The 19,169-nt window shown below is 38.8% G+C and overlaps 1 protein-coding gene across 1 annotated transcript in view; it reads right to left on the bottom strand.

The window, feature by feature from the left end:
* LOC131973446 (teneurin-3) overlaps positions 1 to 19,169 on the bottom strand; it is a 752,262-nt gene that overhangs the window by 322,955 nt on the left and 410,138 nt on the right. The gene's annotated exons all lie outside the window — the stretch shown is intronic.

Raw genomic sequence — 19,169 nt, 5'->3', positions numbered from 1 at the left:
TTCTCCGGACAAATACTGAATTTGGAAAAACCGCTTTCAGTTTTTCTGCTACATCTACCTGGAACATCTGATAACAGTCACTCAAACTCAATTATAACTCTGGCACAGTTTAAAACTATGATTACCAATAACTCTGCCTTTCACTGTAACAGTTTTTAATGTTTTTTCATGTGTTTTGTCTGTGCTGTTTTGTGTTTTCTCTGTACTCTGTTTTGTGTTTTCTCTCTACTCTCAACATCATTGTAAATGAGGGGTTGCCCTCAATGATTCCTTGAGAAATAAATAAAGGGTAAATAAAAAAATGAAATGAAAATCGTGCTGTATTAAGTACTACAATTTGTTTCAAGCTTAGGCAAAATCCCTGCAAAACTGACTTTCAATGGCAAGATGGACTCATTGTCTGGCATCAATTACAAGTTCTCATTTCTTTCACTTTTTCTTTCTTTATTTCTTTCTTTCACTTTTTTCTTTCTTTCTTTCTTTCTTTCTTTCTTTCTTTCTTTGATTTTTCTTTCTTTCTTTCATTCTTTCTTTCACTTTTTTCTTAGATTTTTTATTTTTCTTTCACTTTTTCTTTCTTTCTTCCTCAAACTCAACACAATTATAACTATGGGCCAGTTTAAAACTATAATAACCAATAACTCTGCCTTTCACTGTAACTGTGTTTAATGTTTTTGCATGTGTTTTGTCTGTGCTGTTTTGTGTTTTCTCTCTACTCTCGACATCATTGTAAATAAGGGGTTGGCCTCAATGATTTTTCCGAGAAAATAAATAAAGGATAAATGAAAAATGAAATGAAAATCGTGCTGTATTAAGTACTACAATTTGTTTCAAGCTAAGACAAAATCCCTGAAAGACTGGCTCTCAATGGCTAGATGGACTCATTGTCTGGCATCAATTACAAGTTTTCTTTTTTACCGATTTTTTTTTTGCCAAATTTGAGGATCCATAGCATCCAAGAATGTCGAATGATGTTACTGTTTGTTTCTGTTCTCTTGTCAAACATTCACAAAGATGTTCATTGGGTTTAAGACGTGTGACTGTTGGGGGATAAGTCAGTGCTCTTTATTCTTTACTGGCGTTTGTACAGGCTTGGCATGACATCAGTGCCTCTTTAGGCTCGCCCAGCTGATGACAGTTTTACACAATTTGAAACCAGAAATGACTGCAGTTTTGTGGTCATCTGTCTGCCTGTATATTAGGCAACCAAAGTAATTTGTATACTGGATGTTAAAGCTGGGGTGGGCATATGGCATTTTTCTTTTTTTTGTGTCACTGGGCAAAAATCCCATAATAACCTTTCAGCATTATCTGAGAGAAAGCTGGACTTAATCACTTCCTCTTGGCTCTGTTTTTCGGCTTTAGAAAATCTGGCCAATCACAGGTCATTTCAGAAAGGGGGCAGTCCTATTGGCTGTTCTACAAATGCAGATATGTGTGTATGTCTTTTCAGAGGGTGGAAGCCTGATTCAGTCGCGGAAAATTCTGCAGAAAAGGTTACTATTCCAGTATTAGCAACAACTGGCAAAGCAACTCAAAACACAAAGGAACTTCTCAAAAAGAGTCTAAAGGAGCGTGTGACAATACATGTTATAAAACAATCTGTCAATATCTCTGAAGCACTTAGAGATGGACAGAAAACCTGCTCAACTCTCTGTAGCCAAAAGCTGGTGTTTTCTTTCTTTCTTTCTTTCTTTCTTTCTTTCTTTCTTTCTTTCTTTCATTTCTCTTTCTTTATTTCATTTTTCCTCCCTCTCTCCCTCTCTCTCTCTTTTTTCTTTTTCCTTCCTTCCTTCCTTCCTTCCTCCCTCCCTCCCTCCCTCCCTCCCTCCCTCCCTCCCTCCCTCTTTCTTTCACTTTTTTCTTTTTTTCTTTCTTTCTTACTTTCTTTTACTTTTTTCTTTCTTTCTTTCATTTCTTTTTTCTTTCTTTCATTTCTTTTTTCTTTCTTTCTTTCATTCATTTTTTTTCTTTCTTTCTTTCATTTTTTTCTTTCTTTCTTTCAATCATTTTCTTTCTTTTTTCTTTCAATCATTTTCTTTCTTTCTTTCTTTCTTTCTTTCTTTCTTTCTTTCTTTCTTTCTTTCTTTCTTTCTTTCATTTCTCTTTCCTTATTTCATTTCTCTTTCCTTATTTCATTTTTCTTCTCTCTCTCTCTCTCTCTCTCTCGTTTTTCCTTTTCGAGAAAAACTTCCTACCCCAGCTTTAGGTTTCAGAAATTGAAGTTAGTTGCACTTTGGCACTTTGATAGTTTCCCAGCAGCACTTTGAGACCAGCTCGGCGTCTCTGGTCTCTAAGTCTAGCATTTGCTTTTTCTGAACAGATGTGTCCCTTTAATAATTGTTTAGTCACACTGTCACTGTGATGGCTGCTACCATGGTAACTAATCAGATCCACTTAAAATCCATGACTTTGATTCACACACATACACACACTTAAATACCAACATACACATTTTTTTTCTTTTCACGAAAGGTAAAGAAAATAAGTTACTGTCATGCTGTTTAAGGTTTCAAGGCGAGGGTGAGAATGTTTTGTGTGTCTTCAGTGAAAAGACACTAAAGGGGTCCAAAGCCTAAAGCAACGCTATTGTATCAGCTATTGGATTAACTGAGCGCATGCTAATAAACATACTCAAACCCTTGCCAAGGTCTTACACTGACAGACGCACACTCTCCCGCTTTCTACCAAACACATGACACACACACACACACACACACACACTGCCAAAATGCCTGATTTCAAGGCTATGTGCTTGGTTAATTGTGTGCAGTCTGCTCTCTGTTTATGAAATGTTATTTTGTGCTCAAGGCCACATTTCTTTCCATCAGAATAAACAAAGATTGTACAATCTACATTATGTCTCCATAACTCTGCATTCATAGAACAATTAACACAAAAGGACACAAGCTTTTATCCATTTGAATAAAGCTTTTTAAACAATGCAATAATATTATTATTAGATATCTATACTCAGATATTTTATACATATAGTACAAACAGTATAGTATAGTAATAGAGCTATTACTACAACTAATAATATTTATTATCCTTTCCTTTGTTATTCATTTTGCGACGAGGCTGTGGAGTTATTACTTCGCACGACACGTTTTCAAGTTATATTCACAGTCAGGATTCTATTCTCACTTTTTGTATTTTTATCTTGTGTCATCTTCATTATGCCATCACAGAACATTTTCCATCCACACACCAGGTATGTATCCACATGCACTACTTATCCAGCCATTTTGAGTCAGTAATATAAGAAATATATAGCCCATGTAAACCAGACTGATTACAGAATGTCAGTCTGATTATTATTATTTTTTTATTTATTTAACCATTATTTAATGAGGAATTACCATTGAGATTCAGAATCTCTTTTTCAAGAGAGACCTGGGCAAAATAGCAGCCAAAACTCAACACAAGTGTCAAAAAAATTAACATTTACAATAAAACAAGTGCAATATAACACAATATTAAAACATAATGAGCCTTATTAAGAAAAACAAGCACATGTCTCTATCACCACAGTACTGGTGGTAGCTTTAAATTCATTGATTGATATCAGACTTTCTAGTTGAAGCTTTTTCTGTACATTGTTCCATGCTGAGGGTGCTGAGGAAGAGAATGCAGTTTTTCCCTGTTCAGTTGAAACAAAGATTAACCAGTTAGAGGAGTGAAGCTGAAAAGTCCCAGAGCTAACAGAGAGGAGGTTACACAGGTACACAGGAAGTTTTACAACTATTGCTTTGTAGATAAAGATAAACCAGTGCTGTTGTCTACGGCAGCTATTCTCAACCTTGGGGTCCCGACACCAATTTGGGTCGTGAGATGATTTCTGGGGGTCGCCAAATCATTTTGGAAGTCATGTGTTAATGTGTTTTAGTCTTTTTGGTCATTTAATGTATTTTTTTGGTCATTTTGTGGGTTTTTTTTGGTCATCTTGTGTTTTTTTTTTGGTCATCTTGTGGGGTGTGTCTTTTTTTGGTCATCTTGTGTCTTTTTGGTCATTATGTGTCTTTTTTTGGTCATTTTGTGTCTTTTTTGGTCAATTTGTGTCTTTTTGTGGTCATCTTTTGTCATTTTGTGGTCAATTTGAGTCCTTTTTTGCTTAATTTCATGTCATTTTTTGGTCATTTTGTGTCTTTTTTGGATCATTTTGTGTCATTTTGTGGTCAATTTGATTCTTTTTGGGGTAATTTTGTAGCAAGTAGCAAGTTATGACTTTCCAATGAGTCTCTGGCTTGAAGCTAACTGTTACACACTCAGGAGGTCAGGATGGACCTTTAAACTTATAGCAAAGGACTTAGATTAAAACTTACAATAAAATATAAATATATAAATATAAATGCACAGACAGAGAGATGTTTTAGTTGTTGTCTGCTTCATTATTTGTCCAAAATTCGTCATATCAACTGAGTTTGTATAATCTGAACTGTGAGATTGTGTTCAGTGAGGGGGGGGGGGGTCGTGGACAAGATGCATGTTAAATTGGGGGTCGCGACTCAAAAAGGTTGAGAACTACTGCTCTATGTTTTGGAGTGATGTCCAACCAACTAGATCATAAAGAATGCAGTGATGAGTGAGGGACTTAGAATTTGTAATTAACCCTTATGTTCATGTTATAAAAAGAACAATTACAGTAAAATATGTGCAGCACTTTGTTTTTAAGGCACGTTGTGAACACCATAATTTAATATGATTAATTGAGTTTTCATCACATTATGTTGCACTTTGCCACAGTGCAAGTGTTACATGTCTTTACCATTATCTGTGTGATGGAACAGATGTGATTCCATTTGATCCGGTGCAGCTATAGGGCTGGAACATGTTTCCTCTGGCTTTAAGTAAGCAAAGCACCACATGAGGGATTGTTAATAAATGAGAGGTGTGTGCTCCTCTGCATAGATCACACAGATGTTTATGTGTTTAATACTATAATACACTTTTTTTATAATAATATAGGAGTGTAATTACAGCCTTTCTTGTACTTGTATGTAGTAACTGCCGCCCAAAGAGTCTTTTTAACACTTGTTCTCTTGTGTACATAAGCATGATTTGGGACAGATACACTGAAAAAAGTGGTACATGCAGTTGTTCATTCAAACTAATAACTGCCATTTAAAAGAGGATAAAATGATTGATTTGATTGTAAAACTCATTCTTTTTGCATTTAGAGACATCAAGTTTGATTTATACTGAAGTAAATATACGTCCTAAGGACCCAAAACAAAGTTTTTGATTTCCCTCAAGTTTTTATTTTCTTCTTCATGACCTGCAGGTAATATTTTTAGTTTGAGTGGAAAGCACTGCGCACTGCACAGTCAGACCGTGTATGTAACATGTTGCATATAGTTCATATGTTAAAGATTAATAAATACATTTAATGTAATCTGTTTGCCAAGTCTTTTTTATAGAGTTTATAAGGTGGGAAACAAAAATGAGTTGAGTCAAATAAAATGTGAAAAATATAGTTTGGGTATATGTAAATAAATGAACTGGTGTCAATGCAAACATTAATTCAGTTAAAAGTGAATATATTAGGTTGGTTCAATTTAAATGTATTAGTTTGGTTCAATAACTAAAATGTTAAGAAAATAATCTGGATCAAGTCAAAGAATTGAGGTTGAGTCAAGAGCAGTATTATTGTTTACATCAACATAAAATAATCAGGTCATAAGAAGTTACTCTATATAGATTCTATGAAGTCAAATATTTTAGATGTGATATCTGGACATCATTTTTTTAGTTTGAGCAAGGTTATACTTTTTTCAGTGTATAGAAAATCTTTCCTGCCACATTCCATCACACTGTACAATAACAGCTAAAAGTCTGGTCAGAACATACAGTCACTATGCACTTTATGTGTTTTTTTATGCACACTGTTCACGGCACCTATATTTTTATACTGTATAGTTATATTTAGACTAGAATCCATACTCCATATTTAGACATTTTTATTTTATTGTATTTTATTGCTTGCATATGCCTTGGTTGTTCTTTTTATTTAATTGTGTTGTTATTGTCTCTGTGTGTAATGCTGCTGCTACAATGTAATTTCCCAGCTTGGGATAAATAATGTATGTCTGTCTGTCTGCAGAACACAGATGTTTGATATGTGAATATGCAATTAATTTAAAGGAGAATTAATATTTAAAAATAAATACATAATTTGTGAGAGCCATGCAACATTATGGATTTTTTTTTTTTTTTTTTTAAAGATGATTCCACAATAAATGTGTGCATAAAAGTCCCCAAATGTTTGATGCTCAAACTTGCTGAGAAATAACCCCCAGACCCCTGCTTAAAATCTGCTTCTTTGTATAGATCTGCTATTCAATATAGAAAAGCTTATCTGTGGAGATTGCTATAAAATAATGTTTTATCTGAGCACTTAAGACTCCACCACTTTTCAACTCTGAGTGCTGCCCTGATGGTGACCTCTATCAAGCATCTCTGAGTGTTAAGTAGTATTGTGGCTGAATGGATCCAGAGTCATTGTTTGGCAAATCACAAGTAATTCTCAAGGATTCTCAAAAATTCTCAAACTTACTTTGGGAACATGGTGTCACACTTTAACTTTTAAAATAAACCAAATTTGTCCATGTTTTCCCTCCCTGTCAATTTACCATTTGATACTAATTGATAATTATCATCTACAATGCAGTAAGTTTTCTAAAAAAAAAAAAAAATCTTCTATGATTGCTGCTTTTTCAAACCTAACCTTTATAAAACTTAGAAGTTTAAAAAATAATAATAATTGAACAGCCCTTTTTTTCTTTCTTTTTTTTCTTTTACCAAATTTAGATTTAAATATAAAATTTGATTAAATTAAAATCTGAATGTTGAATCTATCCTATTAAATGGAAATATTCAATCAAAATCAAAAATTGTTTAATCAAAATGTGAAATCTGAATGTTAAATGTAAATCTGTTCAATCTTAATCTAAATGTGACATTTAAATTCTAAATGTTACATCTAAATTTGTTCAATCTGAATCAAAATTTGTGTTAGATTTCATTTATTTTTAGAGGGAATAAACATTTAATTTTAGAGGTAATATTTACATAGAATATTTAAATGTGAAATCTAATCCAAATATGAAATGATGCATTAGAAAATGAAATATGTATGTATTTATGTATTATTATTATTATTATTATTGTTATTAATAATAATAAAACATCTATCTGACAATGGAAATAGAATAACAAAGTCATGATTGACACACACACACACACACACCCACACACACTCACACACACACACACACACACACACACACACACACACACACACACACACACAAACACACGTATATGTGTGTATATATATATATATATATATAAATATGATAATTATATATATATATGTATATATACATGTATATGTACACATATATATATATATATATACATAGTCAACAATGACTCTGGCCTGCAGCTTGTCTGTGTGCAGTTTGCATGTTCTCCCCGTGTCAGCATGGATTTTTTAATTGGTGACTCTAAATTTCCCGTAGGAATGAATGAGCGTGTGAATGCTTGTCTGTCTCTGTGTGTCAGCCCTCTGATAGTCTTGATATCTGTCCAGGTGCAGAGTGGACCCATCTCTCACCTTCAGATAAGTTACAAGGACAACAAATTAATCAGTGAATTAATGAATTTAGATTGAGATATAATATTTAGATTTAACATTTAACATTGACACTGAATATTAAAAATGCGTATTTAACATTGACAATAAAGATTTAGATTTCACATTTAGATTTTCTTTCACACCTTAGCATTTAGGTTTAGATTTCAATTTCAACTTTAAGATATGGATGGAAGGTGAACATTAATTATAACATGTGCCACTCATTCTTTCCTCCTTCCTCCAGCACATGACTTCCCCCTTCTATCTCCACTAAATCAGCAGCAGCACTGCAGAAAAGCACGTGTTAAGCACTTTTATGGTCTGTGGCTATTTATTTGTGTTTTATTATTTGCAAGCTGAAATCACTCGGATACCCAGGTAGAAAAGTGTAGATTAGGCATCAAGTCCACAGGGACTGTGTTAAGCATGAAAGATGTAGCTTTTGATACCAGTGTGGTTAATTAATCAAACATCAGGCCAAGCTGCAGAGTTAGAGCAAGATTGTGGAAAACCAACCAATTAAATGAAGTAGGAGGACCTTCTGACAACAAAAATATAGACTTAGCCCTTCTGTTTCTCAGCTGTGATGCAGAAATCTCTAGATGGGGGTGTGCAAGTTGTTTACCCTGTTTCAGCCACCCCTGCTGATGTGTACAAGTCTCACTATGCTTCTGACACATAAAGCATTGAAAAATCACGCTGGGTTCTCTGTCCTCATGTACCTTTTTGAACTGATGTTGTGTTTGTTCAGTGGCCCTAACGAAATTAGAGCTAGAAATGGAGAGGAGGTAGAGGGAATGAGACAGCATGCATGACAAGATGAGAGAGAATGAAAGAAAAGACCAAAGATAAACAAAGAAAGAAAAGAATACCTCCTGGAGATTTTTCACTGAAATTCTGTGAGACCGTGGCTCTAAGGTCAAATCAGTACACAAAGTTTCAACCACCATTGGCTCTGTTTTTCAAAGCCATAATGCAGTGTCAGTGTCAGAAATGCATTCATGTTTATTTGTTACGCTTGTAAAGTTGGAGAGCACTGTGCACAGCAGTGTGTCAGTCTCTCAACAGCACAGCAAAAGCTCACCAAAAACTGAAGTATGCAGAAAAATGGAACGACTTTCAATATTGTGGCAGTACGGTGAAGCAAGCTGTTGAAAAAGGAATATTTGAATGCTGTATGAACCAAGGTTATTATAGTTAACGAAAACTAACGAAATAACGAAAACGAGAACTGAAAAATTTTTTTCGTTAACTGAAATAAAATAAAAACGAGAGTTTTTAAAAAAATGATAACTAACTGAAACTGTATTGAGAGGTTACAAAACTAACTAAAACTAACAAAAATTACAGTGAAAATGTCCTTAGTTTTTGTCTTTGTCAACTTTTTTTCACACATAATCCAGTGTTTCTATTTGAACATGCAGGAACACATGGTAAATATGTTTACTGAGACTGGGATGTCTACACTTCAACCAAAATTCAAAACACCCAGAACTGTAAGAGTTAATAACCTTATTGGGGCTGAGATGGATAAGACAAAGGAAGTAAAGGCAAAATTTATTATGACCCACACACACACATAGCCCATTACAAAAAAACCTAAAACTAACAGTAAAACTAATAAAAACTAAATTAAAACTAGCAAACTCACTCTAAAAACTAAAACTAACTGAATTTGAAAAAAAAAAAAATTCACAACGAAATTAAAACTAAAACTAATGAAAAATCCAAAACTATTATAACCTTGGTATGAACGGCAAAGAAAGTCCTTAATACTGGGCATTACAACAGTGATTGTATTTCCTCACCGGCTGACCTCTTCTCCTCTATCCATGTTCATTCACAGATCATGAACTCAGCCCTAACACACTGGAAACTCATTTCCTGTCTCCACAGGCTGTCTGCTCCTCTTGACTCCCCTCACCGCTCCAACAACATACAACAAGACCAGTGATTGAGTGTGAGAGGCTGAGCTTGAACTGGGCAGCACATTTTCATTTACCACTGTGTCCCTTGGTGCGAAGGAACATCATATTCATCCTGGAAAGACATGTTTGATAATGATTTATCATATTGTTTCCATGTGGTTCAGGATGGCGGTTCACATCATGTCTCAATATCTTTGGTCCATGAGGCCAATCAATCAATCCTTCATCCTTTTTTTTTTTTTTTGGCCCACCACCAACCCCCCACTTTTGGAGGACAACTTTATTTTTATTTACAGAACAAGAAAAGGTCAAACAACTTAAACAGAAAATAAGGTAAATAATTAAAAAAAAAAGAGTAGATATTTACAACACCAGTTGTTGTTAACATTGATTTCTGATAGTTAATAGGTAGGAGGAGGGTTATTGTGTGGCCATACATATATGCTAATAAGCAAATCATTAGACAGACAGACAGACAGACAGACAGACAGACAGACCAATGGGGAATTTTATGTAAATGCTACAGATGCGTATGTGTGGATATTTCAGGGGGGGAAAAGGGTGTGTTGCAAAGTTCTGTGGAATTGGGATCAGGCATTTGTAGAGGTGAATTTTTGAATAAATGTAGACCAAGTTTTGTTGAATCGGGGTATATTGTGATTAATTGATGCTGACATTTTTTCCATCGAGATTTGGTCAATTTACCGATTCTTCCAGTGATTGTTTTCTTGGCGACAGCTATGGCTGTAAATAGTGTAGTTATGGTAGGATTATGTAATTGTATTGATGACATGTCTCCTAAGAGGCAGAACCTTCATCCTTAAAAAATCTGTGATATTATTGGTGATAACAAGTGCAGATTGGTACTACAGCAAACCTTAGAAGCTACTTTGGAAAAATAAGATAAAATAAAATACAACAGAGGAGCAGCTGGTGTGTCCTTTTACAGTGCAGCCTGACAAACTCATGTTGTTTTAATAAAGACGTCAGTCAAAAGTGATTGCAACTGCGATCTGACTTCAGGCTGCACACAGCTTGAGTCGTTCTCCACTCAACAGCAGGACGCAGTAAAGTGCGTTACCGTGCTGAAGAGTTGGAGGTACACAGCCTCCCCCCTGCAGCTCTTCATCTAACTTGTTTCTCCTTGTTCCACTTCTCCCTTGCAAAAATTAACAACTGTCAGCTGATGAAGAAATGACAAAAATGACTTGTCTTTTTTTGTAGACACATTTTTGGTGAAGATACTGTCAGCACCCTCCACAGTGACATACAAACATATTGCATTTACTGTGGCTGTTTCACAATGAGCGTGCGTGTTTCACCAGTTGAAAGCTTGTAATGTAACTGATAACTGATTGATTTGATGCATACTAGTCCTGGGATTGGCAGACTCCACCACTAACAGTCAAAACTGCTATACATATATATATATATAAAACTGCTGAATTTTAATGTTTTGAATGTATATTAAAAAATGCTAACCATAAAACAATAACATTAGTGACACTGATAAATGACCTAATTCTGTACCACAATGAGACAAAAGTCCTTATAACGAAACAACATTTTCACGTAGTTGGCACAACTCATGAAACGTAAATAGATCAGGACTTGATAACTAGCTAATCCTTTCTGACATATCTTCAGTTGAAAACTGTACAGTGACAAATGTTTAATGTTTTTGTCACAGTCAGCCCCTCCTCCGCCTGCTGCAGTCTCCCAGTTTTCCCACCTGGTGGTGGCCCCGCCCCTAATCACACACCTGTGTCTCATCACCTCATTAACTCTCTATTTAAACCCTTTGTGTCCCTTTCCCCAGTGCCAGATTGTTAGCGTACCATGTGTCCTACTTTTCAGCGTTTTCCCAGTGTGCTTTTGGTTTTGACCCTTGCCTGTTTTTGGACTCTGCCTTTGGCTTATCCCTTTGGATTGTTTACCTGCTTTACCTGACTGAACTCCTGTGTACCGAACCATTGCCTGTGAATAGACTGGTTACCTCCTGTATCTGCCTCCAGAGTGCTGCATTTGAGTCCTGTATCTGTGCGGTGTAACAGTTTTACCTTATCAACTTCATGGATTTTTGTAAATATATGTTTCTCAATGCACAATTGCAAGGAATTCCGGGATTCCACCATCTACAATTCTAAATATCATTAAAAGATTCAGAGCATTCAGAGAAATCTCTGCGTGTAAGGCCCAAGGCCGCAAACAAACATTTGACCCCGCGACCCGACCCCGGATAAGCGGAAGAAAATGGATGGAAGAATGGATGGATAGTGATAGAAAATCCTGAGCACCAGGAGAAGACCCTAACAGAGATGTTATTATAGAAGGGGATAATTTAGAGAGTCCAATCAGCCTAAAGTTTATAGTTTAGGATAGTGGGAGGAAAACCTGAAGACCAGGAGAAAACCCATGCACACTGGGTATATATAGAAACTTCACACAGGTGGATGTGTCCCTGTGAGGCTCTAGTGCTAATCAATGAGCCACTGTGCTGCCCTTAAGATGAGAGGGATGGAGGGTGTAGAGATAGATGGAGAGGGAGAGTGATGGAAGGAGGGTGTTGGGGATGGATGAAAGTCAGGATGGAAAGGGGGATTAAGTTGGAGTGTTTTTTTAGCCTTTTAATATCCAGCTCAATAGTTCTCTCTTGTTCATCTTCCTCTCCCACTTATATGCCTTCTTTTTCCTCACTGCCTTCTCCTCACTGCTTTTTCCTCTCCTCCTCCTGGATCTGGTTGATCGTTTCCTCCAGCTCTGCTTCTCTGTTCGGTCTTGTCCTTGGTGCAGAACATGAAGCAGCCCCCTCTCTTCTTCCTTTTCGAGTCCAGACATATATCTGCCACTCGTTCCCCACCTGTTGGACTTTCCTATGCGGCTTGTGATTGGTGGTTAGCGCCCCTTTGAACTTCACATTCAGGGTTTTGTTGATGGCCTGCCAAGTTGTCAGCTGGCTCTAAAAGTTATTTTGTTTCTCGGCCAGTTCCACGTTGTCATCCTTCAACTGTTGGACTTTGACTTCTCAGCTCTGTTGTCTCTCAGCCAGGCCGTCTTGCAGCTTCTTCTCCTATTCCACCTTATCATCCTGGACTTGTTTTAGCTTTGTCTCCAGCTTTTGGAGTTTTACTGCCCAGCTCCGTTGTTTCATGGACAGATCCTTTCTGAGCATGTCAGTCAGTTCTTTCTTGTCTTTCTCCACCTGTTTGACTTTTGATTCCAACAGTCTGACTTTCGTCTCGGACAGTTGGACAGTTTTCTTGGACAGCTCCTTTTTGTCCTTCTCCAGCTGATTTACTTTTTTGTTTGTCTTTCGTCTCCATCAGCTGGACTTTTGTCTCGCAGCGTTCTTCGTTCTGGGACATGTCCTTCCAGTTCTTCTCTCTCAGAGCGGCATATTTTTCCTGCCAGGCTCTGTCGCTCTTCAGGTGGTCAGCCTTTTTCTTCTTCAGCAGGTTTGAGATCTCCTTGATCTTCTGAAGGAGGTCCCTCTTTTGCTGGCTGAGGTCGTTGATTTTAATTTCCCGCTTGTGGATCTTCTCCTCCATCTGACTGACCTTCCTCTTGAACTCAGCGAGCTGATCAGAGTCATTCTGGATCTGGAGCGTCTCCTGGTTCTGTTGGACCTTTCCAAAGTCCTGTCAAGCTCCTGTCTGATCAGGTGCTGGGCGGCCTCCGTCTTCTCCTGCTGGAGTTGGAACCATCTCTGCCTCTTGCCATGAGATGGTCTCGCCGCTCTATTTCTGAATCTCCCTCCGGTCTTTCATAGCAAAATAACTAAAATCAGTCACGTATTTAAAGCCATTCTGATTAAGTGACTTTTAGTAAGTCTTTTGAAGGTGGGCAGGTCGGTACAGTCATGGATGAGTTTTGGCAGGGATTTCCAGAGGGTGGATGCAGCAACTGAAAATGCTCGGTCTCCCCAAGTCCGGTGCTTGGTTTGAGGTGGTAGGGAGAGGAAGTTTGCATCAGAGGAACAGAGTTTGCGGAAGGGGTTGATGTAGTGGAGCACGTCAGATAGATAGGAGAGGGCCTAGGGATGGAGGGCTTTGAGTGTCTGGAGGAGCTTGGACTGCATCCAGGTTGCCGAGGGGGAGAATGTTTAGTATGAACAGGAGGGGACCAAGCACCGAACCCTGGGGGACACCTTTGGAGAGAGGAGCATTGGGGGTGGTGCAGTTGTTGATGTAGATGAATTGCTGGTTAATGGTGTCAAAGGCGGCAGGGAGATCTTTGATCTTGATCTTTGTACAGGTTATTGGATGTGAGGTGGGTTTCGAGCTGAGAGGCGACGGCACGTTCCAGTATTTTGGACAGAAAAGGGAGGTTGGAGATGGGGCAGAAGTTACTTGGATTGTGAGGGTGAAGACCAGGTTTCTTGAGGATGGGTGTGATGGCAGCTATTTTAAAGGGTTGGGGGACAGAACCAGCACTGAGGGAGGAGTTGGTGATTGCAGTGATTAGTGAGGAGATGGCAGGGAGGGAGTACTTTAAAAGCTTGGATGGGATGGGTTCATGGTTGCAAGAGGAACATTTCATGTCGGCCATGAGCGTGGACAGTTGCACAGGGGACAGAGGGGAGAAGTGAGACAGGGGCTGAGTGATGAGGGCAAGTGGGAGTGGTGGTGGGGATGAAGGTGGTGAGGTTACTGTGGATGGTATTGACCTTGGTTTGAAAAAATGAAAGAAAGGATTGGCACTTGTCAGCTGTGAAGGATAAGGAGGTGTTGTTGTCGGGTTTGAGAAGTTTGTTAATCATAGAGAAGAGTGCCTTAGGGTTTTTGGATTCAGAGTCAAAGAGGTGGGAGTAGTAGGTGGACCGGGCTCAGTTAAGAATGTCTTTGTACTGTTGAAGGTGGTCTGTGTAAGAATGAAGGTAAACTGATCTTTTTTTTTTCTTGTCTTTCCAGTTGGCATTTCCATGCTTTAATTTTGTGAAGTTCAGGGGTGTACGAGGGAGCAGAGTGTTTGAAGGAGACTGTTTTGGATTTGATAGGGGTGAGACAGGAAGAGAGTGTGTCATTGTAGTAGTTGACGAGGTCAAATGGGTTCTTGGACAGTGGGGGAGGGGAGGCAGACAGTTAACTGCTGAGAGAGGCTGAGAGTGTTGAGAAGGAGATGAATTTAAGATTTCTGAAGGATGTCATGCGTTTGGGTTTGGGGTAGGAGTGGCGATGTCCATGTCCATGATAATAGCCAGGTGATCTGAGATATGGAGGTTGAGGCTGGATAGGTGGTGGATGATGAGAGACCAGCGAGCCATACAGGACTGACAACACCAGAACGGGAAGCTCCTGTGAGATAAGCTGTTGGATCTTTTAGTCTGGTGTTATGGCGGACAGAGAGAGGCCGCAGGGTAGGTTACTCTGTGTAACCAGGCTACACCGGCTGCTCGGTGCTGTCAGGAGCTAACCCCTTGACAGGTAAGTGATGGTTAGATACCTGAGGCGTCTTAAATTGCCAAGATCAGGCAAAAGTTGCTGGTGGACTGCAGGCAGCGAGGAAAACTTTGCCAAAAAGTAGTCGTGGACGATTGGTGGTTAAAACGCTAGAAACAGGGTTACTTCGGGGTTAGAGACGGAGCGGCAGCATCCACCATCTTCAATTATAAGTGAACTTATAATTCACAAACAACTGTATTCTATGCACCATAGACTTGAGTGCATAGAAGACAGTTGTTTGTCTGTTTAAGACTTAAGATTGTCTGACATTCTTTGTCTGTCAAAGACGTTGTTTGTCTCTGAAAGACAGTTGTTTGTCTGAGACTGAGAGGTTTTGTAGTTATAGACTGGACTTGTCTGTGTGTGTGTGTGTGTGTGTGTGTGTGTGTGTGTGTCACCCTGACTTTTGCTTGATACAGGTTCAGCCTTTAGTTTCGATCAGGTGTGTAATTCAGACAATTTCATTATTAGAAGACATTTAACAGATTGATTTTACAATTTGAGACTGTTACACAGCCACAGTTTCTGAATGGGCTCACCAGTCTATTGTTAAACGGCAACGCCTGCAATTCTCTCATGTCTAAAATTTTTATTTTCTGTTTCTCTGATTTATCAGCTTTGTAACTTCACAATTGCGAGCTACTAATTAGATTGCTTGCAAGATGTATAATGCTGTGGTGCTCCCTGCATGTTCCCTGCGTCCTCTTATTTTCTAGCTTCTCAGCCATTTCTTGCCCGAGGCTCTGATTTTATCTTTTATCACCCCAGGATTACAAGTGTTTGGCTGTCATGTGAATTTGAGACTAGCATATTTATTTTCTGTTCTCACAAATAGAGTGCTTCATGGGCAATGAAGGCATTACACATTTATTTTTTTAACACTTATGTTTAATACCTCAACAAAATCAGTCTCCACAGGACTTGTGGCATCCCAAGGTTGACAAACTACATGGGTTTTGCCCAAAAATACATGGGATTAGCGTAAAGTGGGCATGTCTGAACGTGGGAGACTTGTGGGTACCGATAGAACCCATTTTAGTTTGGATATCAAGGACCCCTTTAAAACTGCCACGTCAGTTCTTCCCACGCCAAATTTCTGCCTAAATTTGAAAAACATTATTCTGCCCCCTTCCTGACAAAATATCATCTTGGTATCAAATGGATTCCATAGATCTTCTGAGCCTGCTATAGCCTCTGAAAGACAGAAAGTCTTTGGGGCCTCCAGGTCGTTAATAATTGGTCTTTAGTCTGAAATGTGTCCCTGAAGGTAGCCTAAGTCAGACAGACAGACAGACGGACACACACACACACACACACACACACACACACACACACAAAAGCCCTCTGTTACAGCCCCATGGAGTGTTTAGAGACTCTTCACACATACATGCAGTGGAGCGCATTAGTATCCTGCCGAGTGGACATTCATCTCTAGCTCACATACACCCACTCCTGTGTCTCCTGATTGTTGACCGCGACTGCATCTGCCATCAAGCTAAATTATGTACAAACATTACTGATGAAGAAGAACATGATGTCTATGATTAATAAGGTCAACACCAGTTTGGGGGAAGTTACTTTTAAGACTAACTAGTTACTCTTTGAATTCACTCCCCCCAAATAGTAATTATTTACATTACTAAGTTACTCTTTATTGAAAGTAACTAATAAAGTAGATTCAAAGTTACCTATTTAAATGCATTTTAAATATACCTTTTGGTGTGTTGTCACTTCTATTGTAAAGACATACCAGCACTTTACCAGAGTACAGCGTCTTTAATTGAAATAAGTATCTATTAATCACAAACTATGATCACAACATGCAAAGATATTTCTTATCTGCCACAAAGTAAATTGCACATGTGATGTAAAACAAGACGATAGGTGAAAACCATAGACAGTATATGGCTGACCGCGTTTGGTGCTAACGGTGAGCGTATTGGGTCACTTCTGGTGATTGTGTACTCCATCACAGTCGATCATTGTCGCTTTATTTACACCTACGCTAGTTTTGCTTAGGCACTTATATCTCTCTCCTTCTTGTAGCAATTTTACTGATAACCTCATCTGTTTATGTTATTCAGTTCTGTTAGCTACTTAGCTCAGCAGCTCACAATGGCCTCTGATGCTTGATGTGTCTAATATTAGCTCCTCCTTGGCCCCTTTACTGATCATGGTACATGTAATGTAAAGTGTTGGGCAGTATTTGTGTTGGAGGCGAGGCTTACTGAAATGAAAGTGCGTCTCCCAATAGTCGGTGCGGGCCGACCTGGGTGGCTGTCCAAAGCACGATGACAAGTCAAACAGCCTACAGCCGCCTCCGCAGTGAGCGAGGAGAAGCATTCCATCTATCCCCGCGCATTAACTTGAGGCTACAAACCTAAAGTCTGATTTCCAAGGGTGCGGAACGGCTGCGCCGCGGTCACCGTTGCTGATTGCTGCCACTCTAATCAATGACACCATTTCCACTGGGTGCACCGCGGAACGTCTCAGCAGCGTCACAGCCGCGGCTCTCCAATCTGCAGCACCATCAATCCATAGCATTTCTATGTTTTGCTGCAAGCCGTTTCTAAACCGCGTGAAGCTCAACAGAGCAGATTGCACCAGACAGGAAGTCCGACACAGAATCAACATAATAAACGTCTGCCCCCTTTCAAAATAAAACACATTACGCAGTTCATGTATCCTAAAACTACTTCACATCAACATTACATCTTGACCGTGGGCACCAGATCAGCAATCAATCAATCAATCAATCAAAGGATCTCAAAGGGTCGGAGACATGGACGACTAGAGACTGATAGCATAGAAGTTGAAGTGGAATAGCATACAATCATTTATGACATAACCTATTGTTTTTATAAGGATAAATGGTCAGATCAACAGATCTTCCATGTCGGAGAAGCAAAGTAAGCTGTTTATTGTTGTTGTTTACTTTATACACAGTTTATCACAGGATCTCGTGGTCTCCCGTATGTTCAGGATTATCGGGTGTTCTCGTTATCTCCCGTGTATACGGCTGGCTCGATATGCTGCCGTTGCGCCCCCGGTGCAAAACCCTTTGCAGACTGGGCGCTAAGGGGTTAACATCCCCTCCGGCTCTGCAGCTGGGAAAGACTGCTGCAGGACTGTGCCGCTTCGACTTCCACCGGCTGCAGAACGGCCGTGTGTATACGGCTGGCTCGCTACGCTGCCATTATGCGCCCGATGGGGGAGGACGGAGCAAAACCGTAGCGGAGTAAGGTTATGGTTGCTATTGGTTTCCAGTGGTATAAAGTCTTGCTGTGCTTAACCAGTAAGGTTAATGAACAAAATAAATGAAAACTGCCTTAACATAGTAACGACTAACTAATTACTTGATAAGAAAAAGTAATGCATTACGTTTGCCGTTACAACAAAGTTACCCTCAACACTGGTCATCACACAGAAAAATAATAAATTACAGAGAGCAGTAGCACACATGGAGACCGAAACGGTTGGTTTAACCTTCACAATCTGGGGCTCACAGTCCAATGCGCCATATTCACAGTATGCCCATGCCTAAGCCTATTGTGACCTGTTGCCTTTTGGGAAAGTGTTTTTTCAGTGTTTATTTGATACAATACAGAAGTGTTTGAAATGTTCTGTGTTTTATCTGGAAAATAGATTACCAAGGTTGCCAGCAAGCAAAATGTTACCTCTGTCCCCAGCAAGACAACTGTGTCTGTCTCTGTCTTTGCACTACCTTCTGTTCACGGCGCCTGGCTCTGCCCCCCGTTGGTCCAAGGCAATCCAGACTCTTTGCACTTCTTGTTCCCCGTTGGTGGAACACACTACCAGTTCCTACCAGAGCAGGGGCGTCCCTCTCTACCTTTAAAAAACTCCTGAAGACCCATCTCTTCAGAGAGCATCTTCTCTCCTAGCTCCACACGATAATTCTACTCCTCAAAGAATTGTCACTAGCACTTATTGATGCACTAATAGCTCTTATTGCACTATACCTTGATTGTTTGCTTTTACTCTTCCTGTAAGTCGCTTTGGATAAAAGCGTCTGCTAAATGACTAAATGTAAATGTAAATGTAAAATAAATGAAGAGAACCATATATATATATATATATATATATATATATATATATATATATATATATATATATATACATTCGCATCCATTTTTGACCCCT

The sequence above is a fragment of the Centropristis striata genome, chromosome 1 (assembly GCF_030273125.1).
Source record: "Centropristis striata isolate RG_2023a ecotype Rhode Island chromosome 1, C.striata_1.0, whole genome shotgun sequence".
Taxonomy (NCBI): domain Eukaryota; kingdom Metazoa; phylum Chordata; class Actinopteri; order Perciformes; family Serranidae; genus Centropristis; species Centropristis striata.
This window is presented reverse-complemented; position numbering and strand designations above follow the sequence as displayed.